The 15471-nt window shown below is 41.8% G+C and overlaps 1 protein-coding gene across 4 annotated transcripts in view; it reads left to right on the forward strand.

Moving 5' to 3' along the window:
- WASF3 (WASP family member 3) overlaps positions 1-15471 on the forward strand; it is a 133609-nt gene that overhangs the window by 52047 nt on the left and 66091 nt on the right. For 3 of the 4 annotated variants that reach the window (XM_042937444.1, XM_042937705.1, XM_042937477.1), the window contains one exon: positions 8963-9059. The gene's annotated coding sequence lies outside the window, so the exon portion shown is untranslated. Of the gene's footprint in view, positions 1-8962; positions 9060-11110; positions 11261-15471 lie in introns of all 4 variants that reach the window. The other variant, XM_042937545.1, reaches the window with a different exon arrangement.

The following is a 15471-nucleotide window of genomic DNA, read 5'->3' on the forward strand; positions in this document are numbered from 1 at the left end:
CGGGGGCCTGCTGGGGATTCTCTCTCTTCTCTCTCTGCCTCTTCCCTGCTCGCACGTGCTCTGTCTCTCTCAAAATAAATAAATAAACATTTAAAAAAAATAATTGCCATTTGTAGTAGGAGAGCCTGTTGGAACACGGCTGGGCTTTGTTTCAATTCATTTATCACATGTAAATGACATTGCATTCTTCAATCAAAGGTGTTTCATGAAGGTCATGATTAAATGTAAAGGGAAAGGAGCTGTTTTTAAGCAAGGTTAGTTTATGTCTGAGATTTCATGTTAAGCTTATAAATGCATAATTAATATTGAAAATTAATGTTTAATGTGTATCTGAAGTGTTTTACGTTTTTGGTTAATAAAAAGAGGAGATATATTTCAAGAGTAAGTTACTGAGCTGTGAAAAAAATAGAAGTCCATTTAGTAGCAAAATTACATGATGCTTCTCATTCTACATTCTGAAACAGACTATTTTTAGCATCTCTTTGAATCAGTGATGAATTCCAATTACAGGATTCAGTAATTAAAGCAGAGAAAAATATATAACATCGTTTAGGCAAGAAAATCTTTCACTTGAGTTGGATCTGTTTCAAGTTTTAAGCCATTATGTTCAGGGGCCTCCCCGGAATCATTGATTTGTCATCTTTGTGGGGTCACAAGCAACAGGAAAAGTGCCAGAACATCAGCCAAGGACAAAGTGTCCCACTTTTAAGAAAAGGAGTTTAAAAAATTCTGCGATTCTGGGATGTCTCAGCGGGTGCGTGTGTTGTGTCTCTGTTGTCCGCAGAATTCCGGAAGAAAACTTCAGGGGCCCCTCGGCCTCACCCTGTTTTCCCTCCCTCCTATGGTCAGCCCACTCCCCGACCAGGACCTCTGTCCCTCTGTCCCCTGCGTCTGTCCTGCCTGCTCCTTTCTTCCTTCCAATCTCTGGCTGCTTCTGAGTGTCTTGAAAGAAAACGGCATGATGGTACCACTCCACATTTGTATTTAATGGTTGTAGATTGTCCCATAATGTTGCCAAACAGCTTTTAAAAAGCTTGTTCCTAGTCAGCAATCTTTCCTCAAGCCGGAAGCCTTATTTTATCTCTAGCCAGTTATTATTTATCTTTTTATGCCCCTTGCACAAAAGCTCATTAACCATTTGGCTGAATTGAAACACGTGTTCTGTTGACCCCAATTCTCCTCTTTGCTTGGGTAAAGCCCAGCACTGAAGGTGGTGACCCACGGGGACAATACAGGGTCACAAGTCCAAATTTCCCGGTCAAAGTAGGTCAGGAAGAGGCATCGCGATTTTTTTTTTTTTTAACCTAGGCATTCAAGAAAATTCACTTATTTGGCAAATGATTTTTGAGTGTGGGCCATGTGCCAAGCACTGAGCTAGGTCCTAAGAATTTTAAAATGAAAATGAAAAAATGTTCATAGTGAAGAGTTCAGTTAGGGGTCAAAAGTGTTGGGGCTCACAGGTGGCTGTCTGGGGCCAGACCTCTCTGCCATGAGCATTAAAAACATGACAAATTGAAAATAAAAAAAACTTAACATTTGCATTAGGCAGAAATGTCATACAACTCGATAATCCGTTTTTCCCCTTTGAAATCGGATGCTGTTTATTGTGAATTTCTGAACATTTCAACCTCGAAATTCTTTTTTTTTTTTTTTTTAAACTCCTGTTTTTTAATGTTTGTTTATTTTTGAGAGAGTGAGAGACCAGGGGAGGAGCAGAAGGAGAGGGAGACACAGAATCCGAAGCAGGCTCCAGGCCCCGAGCTGCCAGAACAGAGCCTGACACGGGGCTCGAACTCAGGAGCTGTGAGATCATGACCTGAGCCCAAGTTGGACACTTAACAGACTGAGCGACCCAGGCGCCCCTCATATTTTTCTTAATCCTGTTTGCACATCTCCTTAAATAATTATTTTATAAAATGTCTATAGTTGGTATAAAATGTCTATAGTTGGTAAGTTTCATAAGGCTTTTATGTCTTAACATCATTTTTAAAAATTTTTTTAACGTTTATTTATTTTTGAAGGAGAAAGAGACAAGAGCACAAGTGAGGGAGGGGCAGAGAGGAAGACACAGAATCCGAATTAGGCTCCAGGCTCCAAGCTGTCGGCACCGAGCCCTACGCGGGGCTCGGGCGGGGCTCGAGTTCACAAAACGGTGAGATCATGACCTGAGCCGAAGTCGGACGCCCAACTGCCTGGGCCACCCGGGCGCCCCTGAATCTCTAAATTCTTTGATCTCCTGGCGGCTCGGTGCATTCTGTTGTGATAATTGTAGTTCAGGAAGTTTAAGCCCAAATAACCTGCCCGGAGTCTTGGAGTGTGTGAGTGGGGAAGTCGGTTGGAGTCAGTTCCGGCTTGAGAGCCCCCCCTGCACCCTGGCATCCTGCATGGCGCCTCTGGTTGGTGAGGGTGGAGAAGGGAGAAGGGAGAAGGGGACGCTACCGGGAAGCCGAACGATGCTTTGCAGGGGGCCCTGAGTCGGCCCAGTAGGAGAGCCAGTAACCGTGGAGAGGCAGGTGTGAAGAAAGGCAGGGGTGGACGGGTCGGGGCCCCATCGCAACTTGAGAGACGTGGAGGAGGTCACCTGCCAATGGGCTGCCTGGGAATCGAGCTCCGGAGGGGTGGGCCAGTCCTGAGCAGGAGTGTGCCCGGCGTGGCGGCGGCATCCGGAAGAGAAAACCGGTGGAGCAGACTGGCAGGCTGGCCGCCTTAAGGGGAGGGGTGTGCTGCCTCCCTCGGGCGGCATCTGGTGTGTGGTGTTCTGGGCACTGCACCTCCCGAAGCACCGGCCAGAGGGCCCCTGGGAGAGGCTGGAGGGACTGGAGCAGTTAACTGTCCCCTCCATGCTTGGAAGCTGGCAGAGCTGCGGGTGTGGTAGCCTCTGCCTGGGCTCGGCGGGCGGAGCAGAGCATTGGTTCGCGGTTAGGAAGATGCAAGCTTCAACCGAATAGAAAGAAGGCCTCGGGGGCTCCTGGCTGAGTCCGTTGAGCGTCCGGCTTCGGCTCAGGTCACGATCTCGCGGCTCGTGAGTTCGAGCCCCGCATGGGGCCCTGTGCTCACAGCTCGGAGCCCAGAGCCTCCTTCGGATTCTGCGTCTCCCTCTCTCTCTGTCCTGCCCCCTCCCCCCCCCCCCCCCCACTTGTGCTGTGTCTCTGTCTGTCTCTCAGATAAATGTTAAAAAAAAAAAGAAAGCAAGCCTCATGTCAAGTAGTGTTTCTTAACGCGTGGGGTTACGAAGTCATGGCTTCCCTCTCCCTGAGCAGCGTTCTAGTAGATGCGTTCACATGGGGTGGGGGGGTGCTGGACCCCTTCTGACGCTTGCCTGGGAGTTTCCCATAGCTTCCCTGGAGACGGGCAGGCAGATGCATACTTTTTATTTTGTGAGGAAGCTCTGGATCTGCTGCTCAGGATCCTGACTTCCTCATGATGTCCTGACGCTCCAGCGATGATACGGCATTTATCTTTATATTCCCTTTGCATAGTCTGTGCATCTCAGAAGACAGTAATCAGTCTCGTGGTGTCACTTTGAGCCCCAGGCGGATTTGAAGGCTTTTCTTGTCTATCGCAGCTGGCACTAGCCTTCTCTTCGCTCATAGCGTGTCACCCGTATCTCTCTTGCCACTTGGCATTTTGAACTTGCGGTGTGGTGTCTAGCCGTGTACAGCCTCACCTTCATCTGACTCATGGCTGTGTTTCTCATGCACAGCAGGAAGAGAGTAAATGTTTGGATGGATCGATGAGTGGTTGATGTGACCCCGATCTTTATCGGGGCTATTCGGTTCCTTGACCATCGTTAGCCCAGAGGTGTGGGCCCGCTGTGGATCGCTGCAGAAGTCATGCTATGTCAGGAATTGATCACTCCTCGTGGTTTCCTGGGTAGTTACGCTGTTCGTTAAGTGAAGGGGAAGAAGATGCTGTCTCATGACCCTCGTATTTAGGTCCGGGGTAAGTCCTTTCTAAATGAACAGATTACTCAAAAACGGGCGAAGTTTTCATCTGCGCTCATCGTTAACGTGGTTTTGTTAATTAACGAATGAAAGTGAACCTAGCAGAGAGTGCGATACACGTAGGTGTTCGGTGGATGGCAGTCGGCTACAGTTATTTTTGTTTTACTCATAGCAATATCTCTTGTGCGGCTTGTTTCACATTTTTTGTGTTTATTTGCTCTTCCCCCCCCCCCCCCCCCCCCCCCCCGATCAAGCTTTCCGGAGGCCGAGACCTTGTCTTGTTACTTAACGTTTTCGCTCTCCCTTCTGCAAAAGAGCCCACTAATACTTTGAATTGAATTGTGGGGCCAGCCAAGCGTGTCCCTGTTGGCTCTGATTTCAGAGACGTAGGACTGTTGTGGCGCTGGGACTTGGGGCACAGGTATCCAGCCCGAGGGGCCAACGAGGGGACGCACAAGACTTCTGTGTTAACCGTGTTGTTACACATACGATTCTAGCTAAAAACACTCATAATAGACATTCTGATGAGATCTGTTTCTTTTTTTTTTTTTTTTTTTTTTAATTTTTTTTTTTTTCAACGTTTTTTTTATTTATTTTTGGGACAGAGAGAGACAGAGCATGAACGGGGGAGGGGCAGAGAGAGAGGGAGACACAGAATCGGAAACAGGCTCCAGGCTCCGAGCCATCAGCCCAGAGCCTGACGCGGGGCTCGAACTCACGGACCGCGAGATCGTGACCTGGCTGAAGTCGGACGCTTAACCGACTGCGCCACCCAGGCGCCCCGAGATCTGTTTCTCTGAAGCTAACAGAGGCTACCGGTTCTCAGGTGCCCAACGGTCTTGTAAATAGAACTTTGTATGTGAGTGGTTATGAACATGGATGACGTGATCTCATGGAGAGGGAGGAACGTCGAACTGGAGTCTGCTTAATAAGGTAGCACGGGAAAATGCAGCAGGGAAACAGCTATCTGGAACACGCAGGGGTATTGTATACCTGCCAGCTTCTCATTTCTGGAAAACTGGAATTCGGAAGCTTAAGAGGGATGGCAAGGACCAAAATAGTAAACAAATCCTAGTACAATCAGATTAGGATAATATTGGCGGATTAACGTTAGTCATTTGGACACAACCTGTTCTCAGGTTTCTGAACAGTATCTGTTTTCGTGTCACAGAGTTATTTATCTCATATTGACTTGGATGTTGTGGATAGCTACGAGAAAAGGGCATGTTCCTAGGGACAGCTTTATTATCATTGACCTTTTAAAATGCTCCGTGGGACAAAATGAGGTGTTTCGTGAGATAAATTCAATCCTTTCCCCCAGCAGAGTATAGAGGAATGTAAACTGAATGTCAGCTGAACTGCGTAGGAGGTGAGCGGACTGTAATATATTTGTAATGACCTGAACTCATCATAAAGCTGTTTGGTCCCCTCCTCCTCCCCGCTTCTTTCTGTTTTTAGAAAAGGACACATTTTACGAGACAGTTATTTATCCTGGCTTGATTATCCTGGGTCTGGGATTATTCCCCAAGTTATGACTTGCTGTAATTTCATGATACCATTTTTCTTTCTTCTTTTTCTCTTTTTGTTTTGTTTTTTTTTATACTGAAGAGCATAAGGAATTTTAATTTAGCAGTATTTCAAGAATTAGACTGAGGTTTGGAGACAGCATGAGTGCATTTTGATATCACCATACTGAAAGCAGTATTTGAAACCTGAAGGAGCAAGGGTGGGTACCTCTTTGATGGGATTTTAGAGGGAGGAGTCCTTCAAGGTCACCCTGTTCCTCTTTTCATTTGCTGGTTCGTTCACCTATTCAACAAATATCTGAGTGTCTGTATGTCTTTCTCTTGGTATTCCTTTCCCCAGATACTGATGGTAACCCCTCAACTCAGTATCTCAAGCCTGAAGTGTTAAGAGCTGCACTGTTGAAGCCGTTAGCTGCTAGCCGCGTGTTGCTGTTTAAGTTGGGTTAAAATGAAATAAAATGACAAATTCAGATTCTCAGCCACACTCACCACATTTCAGGTGCCCCATCAAGTGCTCTATGTGTGGCTGGAGGCTGCCATATTGGATGGTGTTCATCTACAGGACGTTTCCGTCATTGCGGGGGGTTAAGCTGGACCGTGCTGTCTTAGCAGCCCTTGACTCTGCCTTCCGAGAGACATCCCAGCATCCCTTCTGCTTCGTCGCCTGATACCTACGTTTGTCAAGTTCGTTCCCTTTAAAAAATTCTCCCATCTTATTACTTCAGGTCCGCATCATCTGTCATCTGGATTAAGGCACCTGTGTTACCAGGGCTGCGGTGTCTTCCTGCCGCTCCCTGCCTTGCGCTTTCTTAATACCGTGTGTATATCTTGATCGCATGGAATGCCAATTCCTTTCTTGTGCAGTTTTCTTCTGGTGGACCAAGAGGTTCTTGGGGTTGCGGGATTGGGCTTTGATCTTCCCGGGGTGGGGACACACAGTGCCTGACACGTTACTACAACAGATGACTGTTCATTGAGCAGCTAGAGGGCTGAATGGATTGGTGAAGGAGGCTGTTGCATTCTGAAGGCTAGGCACAGTTGGGCTGCATGGAAGATAGAAAAGGGCAATCGTACTGGGGGGCCATCATGGGCGCAGGCCCATTGGGCGGAAATTAAAGCACAACTGTGCTCCTAGACTGTCGCCACGGAGAGGCAAACATTTTCAGTACCACTTAGAGCTTAACCATGGGACATAAATAGAATTTGAATTCTGGTGTTGCATATAAATGTGTTTCCCTGCGCTTGCTAATACGACACCTCTAAGTAGAGGTGCTGGCTTTCACGCTTAATAACCTTAAACGGTAGCTTCCGAGGAGTTAAAGATAGGCTCTCCTGTAAAATTAAGCAACACATTCACAAAGCCCAGTTGATTCTTCGAGACTTTTAGGGTTCCCGACTTAAGTTGGACATGGTAGCTGCAGAAGAAGAAAGAAAACTGCATGTGCGCGTGTTCAAAAGGAGGCTGTCCCCTACCGCAGTTCAAAAGAGTGACTGCAGCCAGACAGAACTGCCCTGAGCCCGCTGCTTCCAAGCTGGGTCATCCTGGGCACGTCGCCTTCTGGTCCTCGGTTTCCTCATTTTTTGATGGAGATGGATGTTACCTGCCTTGTGAGGATAAGTTAAAGTACCGTGTGACACGTGAGCGCTGTGCTGAATCCTGAGTAAACCATTCACCAAGTGATAGCTAATAGCAGATTAATAGTTACGTAGCATTTCACGCAAATGGGAAAATTCACGGTTGTGTTTCCCAAAGGAAGAATTCACACGTGATTGCGCTCATGCAGGAAACATGCATAGGGGACACTTTCCTTCCCACTTAGCTAGGTAGAACCATCTCTAAAGTGAAGCGCGTGGTTACTTTGAGAATCACGCAAGTAAGATGATCTGGCAGAGGTAAAGTTTGGCCTGGATACTCAGAAACCCAGGGGTGATTCTCCGCGTTTGGAAATAAGGTGATCGCCAGTGGAAACCGCTTGGGAAAAACTCACTTTTCTCTTTCGTTCTGCATAATCAAGAGCATGCCGTACAGCTGCTCCTAAGGAAGGAGAAGAAAATCATGTGCTGCTTTTAATTTTAAGTAAGCAAACCAGTGGGACGTGTCTAAATGAGAGTATCATTGAACGATCTCTCTATTTTCCCCGCTTTCAAAGCAGTGGTGACAGTCTCAACTGGGAGGACTCCGCTGGCCGACAGATCATTCTTGCACATCCAGAGAATCCTCTTTAGTGGATTTCAAGTTGCTTTCCTCCCACTCAGACATTGCACACTGCTCCTTCCCTGTGCCTACATGACCTTTGCCTGGCCTCACTCCTCCTCAGGACTCTTTGTCCTCGGAGAAGCTGTTTGATGATAAGCTCCACTCCCTTCTGGACTCGCTCTTGCTTTCATGTGACTATCTTATTGTGGCATAATTATCAGTATGTATTGGCCTCTGTGAGTTCTTTGACGAGCATTTCTGTATCTGCAGTGTTTTGAATTTTTTTTTTCAACATTTGTTTGCTTATTTTTGAGGGACAGAGAGAGACAGAGCATGAGCAGGGGAGGGGCAGAGAGGGAGACCCAGAATCCGAAGCAGGCTCCAGGCTCCGAGCTGTTGGCACAGAGCCCGACACGGGGCTCGAACTCACGAACCACGAGATCATGACCCGAGCCGAAGTCGGAAGCTCAACCCGACTGAGCCACCCAGGCACCCCTGTATCTGCAGTGTTTAAAGGGACACTTACTCATACAAAATGCTTCGTAAAGTTTTGCTGAATGAATCAATAATGATATTCACTAACTTTTTCTTCTGTGTGTTGTTCCTAAGTAAACCATAACTCTTGTTTGGGTGGGAAACTATACCATACATACTTACTGCTACCTCCTGGCTCTAGCACATTGATAATAAACAATATTAGACTGTTCTGTAGTCTTACGGCTCTGAATATCCATTATCCTGGAAACACTTTCTAGACTCGATTGAGCAAGTATTAAATTTGTGTTGTTACTATTTTATTCCCATACATTCTAGTAAAGTATTATAGGTGACCACCAGGATTTCTATTGAATTTAAATATTTTTGTGTGAAAAATTAATACAGGTGCTTTTACATTAGAGAGTTCTTTTGTGCATCATCCGTGTTCAGTTCATTGTAGGCATTAACAAAACCTTAAATGTATGTGTGCAGAGCCTATGAACTGAGCGGTTCAGTTGAATAGACTTGTAATATACTTGGCTTTTTGTTTTTCTGCCCTGTAGCTATTCACTGTGATTTCTTGAAGTTAATTTCAGAGTTTATTCCAGGATAGGGAGTTGGAATTATTCAGGAACTCACATACCTTATTAGCTCCTTGCTTAAACTCATTAAAAAAAAAAAACAAAAAACAAAACCTAGTTCTGGGAGTAGCACTCCCTTGATGAAATTGTTGACATGTGAAATTGAAATTTAAAACTTTCTCGAAGACTTGAATGCATTTTACTTACTGTTATTTAATTTTTTTTTTTTTTTTTTAGTTTTAATTCTGATTGCTGTACCATTGATATCTGAGCCAAAGTGGTGATGCGACTACCTGAGGGACATTTCTGCAACCCGTAAGTCAACACTTACACGGTAAGAATGTGTGCCTCTTACGCTTAAAGCCATTTAATTTCTGTAACATTATAGTTTAGAATTTTAATTTAAAATAGAATAGTATAAAAGCCATTTAATTTCTGTAACATTATAGTTTAGAATTTTAATTTAGAATAGTATAAAAGCCATTTAATTTCTGTAACATTATAGTTTAGAATTTTAATTTAAAATAGAATAGTATAAAAGCCATTTAATTTCTGTAACATTATAGTTTAGAATTTTAATTTAAAATAGAATAGTATAAAATAGTCTAAGATTTTAACATATTAAGTATTAATGTATATTAACATAAAAATTAACAGCAGATAATATTTTGGCGCTTCAGATCCTAATCAACAGTTGGATTTGAAAGAGAAAAATATAACTTGGTCTATCAATTTCATGTTAATTTTTGTGTGAAAAACACACTGCTATATAGTTTATGACTAAACTGGGGTCTCACTTTCCTCCCTACATGTTTTGTCCGTTTACTTGTTATTTCCTGGGGTTTAACCAGTTCTTTATTATCTGAATCTTGTTAATAATGAATGGATAGGAGATGTCAAGATAATCAAACCGAAACCTAGTTGGCATTTACCACAACTTACTTTGAACTAAAGTGGTGTTGATTCTAACGGTGGCTAAAATGAGGTTTTGAATTATTTAGGGATTTAAATGATCTGTATTCCTCTATCTTCAAGGGATAATTCAAGAGGAATGAGACACGGCCAACCAGGAAGGAGAGTTATTCCTTTGAGCTGCATTTTCCTTGTACTGAGTGTCTGTAATTTGTTTTATAGAGTTGTAAAAAGCAAATGAGATGATCTATGTGAAACTGTCCTTTTCTTCCTTTTTTTTTGGAAGGGTAGGGGGAGAATAACAAAAAGTCTTGATTTTGACGTGGGATTTAGAGAGAACACACTGCTCTTCTATCCTCTAAGTTTTTTTAATGTTTATTTTTGAGAGAGAGAGAGAGAGACAGAGTGCGAGTGGGGGAGGGGCAGAGAGAGAGAGAGAGAGAGACACACACACACACACACACACACACACACACACAGAATCTGAAGCAGGCTCCAGGCTCTGAGCTGTCAGCACAGAGCCCGACACAGGGCTTGAACTCATGAACTGCAAGATCATGACCTGAGCCAAAGTAGGATGCTTAAAAAACGTAGGATGCTTTTTTTTTTTTTTTTTTTTTTTTTTTTTTTAATGTTGCTCTTCATATCCTTTAGAGGAAAGGGTACTGGAAGACCCGATCTCCAGTTTGGTCTCAGTTTGACTGTGGGCATGTCGTTTCATTAATTTACAATCAGAAAATTGAATTTGATTTCCATACTTTCACCTCACAGGTGACTTCTCACGAGTATGTCTGTGTTTTTTGACTGCAATGAAACTAAGCTGGAAATCAGTATCAGCTTATCTGTGAAATCTCCAAGTATTTTGAAATTAAATACCACATTCTAAAAATCCCATGGGTCAAAGAGGAAGTCGCAAAGGAAATTAGAAAATATTTTGAACTGAAGCACCTGGGTGACTCAGTCGGTTAAGTGTCCGACTTCAGCTCAGGTCATGATCTCATCTCATGGTTGGTGAGTCTGAGCCCTGCATTGGGCCCTGTGCTGACAGTACAGAGCCCGCTTTGGATCTCCTGTCCCCCCGCTCTCTCTGCTCCTTCTTCACTGGTTCTCTCTCTGTATCTCAAAATAAAAATAAACTTAAAGAAAATATTTTGAATTGAGTGAAAATGAAAATACAACACATCTAAATTTATGGGATGCACCTAAAACAGTACTTCTAGGGGAAATTCACAGTGCTAAAGGCTTCTGTTGGGAAACAGAAGTTTTAAAACAAAAATCTAAGCCTTCACCTTACGAAATTAGAAGGCAAAGAGCAAATTAAATGCAGAACAAGCAGAGAAGATACGAAAGATAAGAGCAGAATTCATTGAAACAGAAAACAGAAAAACTAATCAGTGAAACCAAAAGCTGTTTTATTTTATTTTTTTTTTAATGAGATCAATAAAATTGATAAACTTGTAGTTTTTCTTTCAGGAAAAAAGAGAGAGAAGGCAGAAATTTCTGATATCAGAAGAGAGAGACCATCAATGTAGATTCTACAAAAGGAAGTTAAAGAGAATATTATGAGCCAGTTAATATATTTGATTATTTAGATAAATGGACATACTTCCTCAGAGACACAAGGTACTTAACCTTACTCAAGAAGCAGCAGATAATCTGCATAGCTCTTTATTCAAGAAATGGAATTTGTAGTTAAAAACCCTCCCCCAGAAACAAAGCTGTACGCCCAAATGGTCTACTGGTGAATTCTACCAACCTATTAAGAAAGAAATAATACCAATTATATACAAAATCTTTAGAAAATAGAAGGAATGGAACACTGATTTATTTTATGGGGCCGTTATTACTCGGATATAAAAAACAAAGACATTTCTCAACAAAATATTAGCAAATTGATTAAAGTTTATATAAAAAAGATGATACATCATGCCAAAGTACCATTTATTCCAGAAATGCAGGATTGGTTCTTCATTTGAAAATCCGTCATATAATTCACAGTATCAAGAAATTAAGCAGAATTTTTAAAACCTGTATAACCATCTTAATAGATACAGAAAGAGCATTTGATACTATTTATCATTTATTCACGATAAAAACTCAGAACAGTAGAAATAGAAGGGAGCTTTTTCAAGTTGATAAAGGTGTCTGTGAAAGACCTACAGCTAAGAATTATAATTATTGATGAAAGACTTCATGTTTTTGCCTGATTTTAGCTCACTCACCGTTCTTACTCAGAATTGTCCTAGTCAGTGCAGTAAAGCAAAATCAAAAACAAAAACACATATATATATATATCCATATACATATACACATATATATACACACACACGTATGTGTATATGTAATATGTATTATATATAATATATGTAATACGTATATAATATAGATGAAAAATAGATAAAATATATCTGTATAAATATATATATGAAAAAAATACATCTATATGAAAAATTAAGGTCCTATGGCAAGGGACCTGAGAAATGAGCTTCTAGCCTTCTAGCCTCTGATACAGGGAAGGGGACAGAGGAGGTGGGAATAAATGTTAATACCAGTAGACCGTATTTATTACATTTTGGTTTCTGTGATCACGATGTAAAAATCATAAGAACAAGGCCACATTTATATGACTTGTGGTTTTAAGTTACTGTTTTCTCTGGAGTCAAAAGTCAGCATAATCTGTTGAGGGAGCTGTGGTTCAGCATTTTCTTCTTTCTGTTAATCTAGCCAGAAAGCTTTGTGTAGTACTTGAAAGTTATGCCTTGGTTTCACCTTCATTACATAACTTACTCTTTGGTTTAACGAAAAAGACTGACACAGTACTAAGATGTTCTCTTAAATTCTAAGAGGGCATATAGAATTACTTGTTGAATCCGTTACAACTATCATATATCTTTGGATGAGTTAAAATTATTTTGTATGCTTGTTGTACATATCTTAGAATTTGTTGACATGTTTTGCATAATAACGTAAGCCACATATTATGCCTGTTGATTTCTGTTAAGTAATTTCCATACACATACTTTTATGATGGGTGGCAGTTAAGAATTGAGGGAACCCTGAGTCCTTGTCCCATCTGCCTGTTGGCAGACCGTTGTATGGCAAGACATTGTGTCTGTGGATGGTGTTACTGGAATCATTTCTAAGTCTCTTGCAATCAAATAGTTTCTCAGCCTTAGTGGAATGCTTATAAATGTAAACAAATATTTAATAACTGTGTGCATTTCCATTTTAAGTACAGTTGACCCTTGAACGGTGCAACGGTTAGGGGCGCTGACTTCTGCACAAATCCACATACAACTTTTGATTCCGCCCCCCCCCCCCCCCCCGCAGAAAAAAACTTAACTACTGGTAGTCTTGACTAGAAGCCTTCCCAATGATATAAATAGGTGATTAACATATATTTTGTATATTATATGTATTATATACCGTATTCTTACAATAAAGTAAGTTAGAGAAAAAAATGTTAAGAAAATCATAAGGAAGAGAAAATACATTTACAGTAGTACACTATATTAATTGAAAAAAATCCACTTATAGGTGGACTGTGCCGTTCAAACCCATGCTGTCCAAAGGTCAGCTGTACATGTTATTGGCCATATCAGTTGGCATGGCAGAGTGGCATAGTAGAGGGAGTGTAAGTTTAGGAGTTAACAGAAAAATTTGGGGTTCAGATGCTAAAAACATACAGGCTCTACGCTTTTGAGCAAAATCCACTTCAATCCTTGATCCCCATTTCCCTCCTCTGTAGAAGGAGGATAATCTTGACGAGCTGCTTGAAAATATTAAAAATAATACCCAGAGCTTCTAGCAGACAGTGGGTGCTCAAACGGTGATGCTAACAGAGGATCTTACTTACAGAAATGTTATAAGACTTCGGTATCTGACAGAGCTGGTTTTGAATTGGATTGGAAGAATTAATATTCAAAAAATGCCTATACTACACAAAGCATTGCACAGATGCAGTGCAATCCCTATCAAAATTCCAGTGGTATTTTTCACAGAAATAGAACCTGATTTTAAAATTTTCATGGAACCGTGAAAGATCCTGGATAAGCCAAAGCAGTCTTGAGAAAGAGGAGCAAAGCTGGAGGCATCACGCTCCCTGATTTCAAGCTATATTGGAAAGTGATCGTATTTGAAACATTATGGCACTGGTATAAAAGCAGACACACAGGTCAATGGAAAAGAAGAGAGAGCCTGAAAATAAATCCAGACATATGTGGTCAATTTATGACAGAGGAGCCAAGAATATTCAATGGGACAGTCTCTTCAATTAACGGTGCTGGGAAAACCGAACAGCTACATGCAAAACAATGAAACTGGACCGCTGCGTCTATAGCATACACCAAACTTAACTCAAAGTGGATTAAAGACTTAAATGTAAGACCCAAATCCATAGAAGTTCTAACAAGAAAGTATAGGTGGTCTCGGCGATGAGTTTTTGGATCTGAACTTCAAAAGCAAGGGCAACAAAAGCAAAAATAAACAAGTGGGACTACGTCACACTAAAAAGCTTCTGCACAGCAAAGGAGATCATCAAGAAAACGAAAAGGCACATCACTGAATGGGAGAAAATGTTTGCAACTCCTGTCTCCGATAAGGGGTTCATATTCAGGATATATATAAAAAAGCCATACAACTCAATAGTAAGAAAAATCTGGCAAAAAAGGGACAGAAGATCTGAACAGATTGGTTTTCAAAGAAGACATCTGGATGGGCAAGCAGGTATGTGAAAAGATGTGCAATATCACTGATCAGGGGAATGCATATCAAAACCGTAATGAGCTAGCCCCTCACACCTATTACAATGGCTGTTATCAGAAAGACAGGATGAGGTGAGGATACAGAAAAGAAGGAACTCTTGTGCACTGCTGGTGGGAATGTAAATTGGGGCAACCACTATGAAAGGCAGTATGGAGGTTCCTCAAAAAGTTACAAGTAGAACTCCCATATGATTCAGCAGTTCCACTTCTGAATATTTATCTGACGAAAACGAAAACACTAATTTGAAAAGGTATCTGTACCCCCATGTCATTGCATTTTCGATAGTTCAAGATATGCAGACAGCTTACGTGTCCATCAGTGGATGAATGGATAAAGAAGATGTGGTATATGGAAACCAGAATGGAATATTCAGCCATAAACAATAATAAAACATTACCATTTCTAAGTACATGAATGGACCTTGAGGACATTATGCTAAGTGAGGTAAATCAGAGAAAGACAGATACTGTATGATTTCACTTACATGTGGAATTAAAAAACAAAAACAGGGGCGCCTGGGTGGCATGTTGGTTGAGCATCGACTCTGGCTCAGGTCATGATCTCCCAGTTCACGAGTTCGAGCCCCGTGTCGGGCTCTGTGCCGACAGCTCAGGGCCTGGAGCCTGCTTCATTCAGATTCTGTGTCTCCCTCTCTCTCCCCTGTTCACGCTGCTCTGTCCTTCTCTTTCTCTCTCTCTCAAAAATAAATAAATATTAAAAAATTCAAAAAAAAAAAAAAAAAAACCACCCAGGGTTATAGATGCAGAGAGCAGATTGGTAGTTGCCAGAGGTGAAAGGTCAAGGGTGGGGGAAAATGGGTGAAGGGTTCACAAGGTGCAGACTTCCAAATATAAAATAAATAAGTCCTGGGAATGTACAGCACGGTGACTATAGTTAGAATATTGTATTGCATATTTGAAAGTGGTCAAAACAGAGTAGATCTTAAAAGTCCCCATTACAAGAAAAATATGTAATTATATATGGCGACGGATGTTACCTTATTGTGATGATTATTTTACAGTATATGTAAATTTCAAATCACTGCGTTGTACACCTGAAACTAATACAGT

The sequence above is a fragment of the Panthera leo genome, chromosome A1 (genome assembly GCF_018350215.1).
Source record: "Panthera leo isolate Ple1 chromosome A1, P.leo_Ple1_pat1.1, whole genome shotgun sequence".
NCBI lineage: Eukaryota > Metazoa > Chordata > Mammalia > Carnivora > Felidae > Panthera > Panthera leo.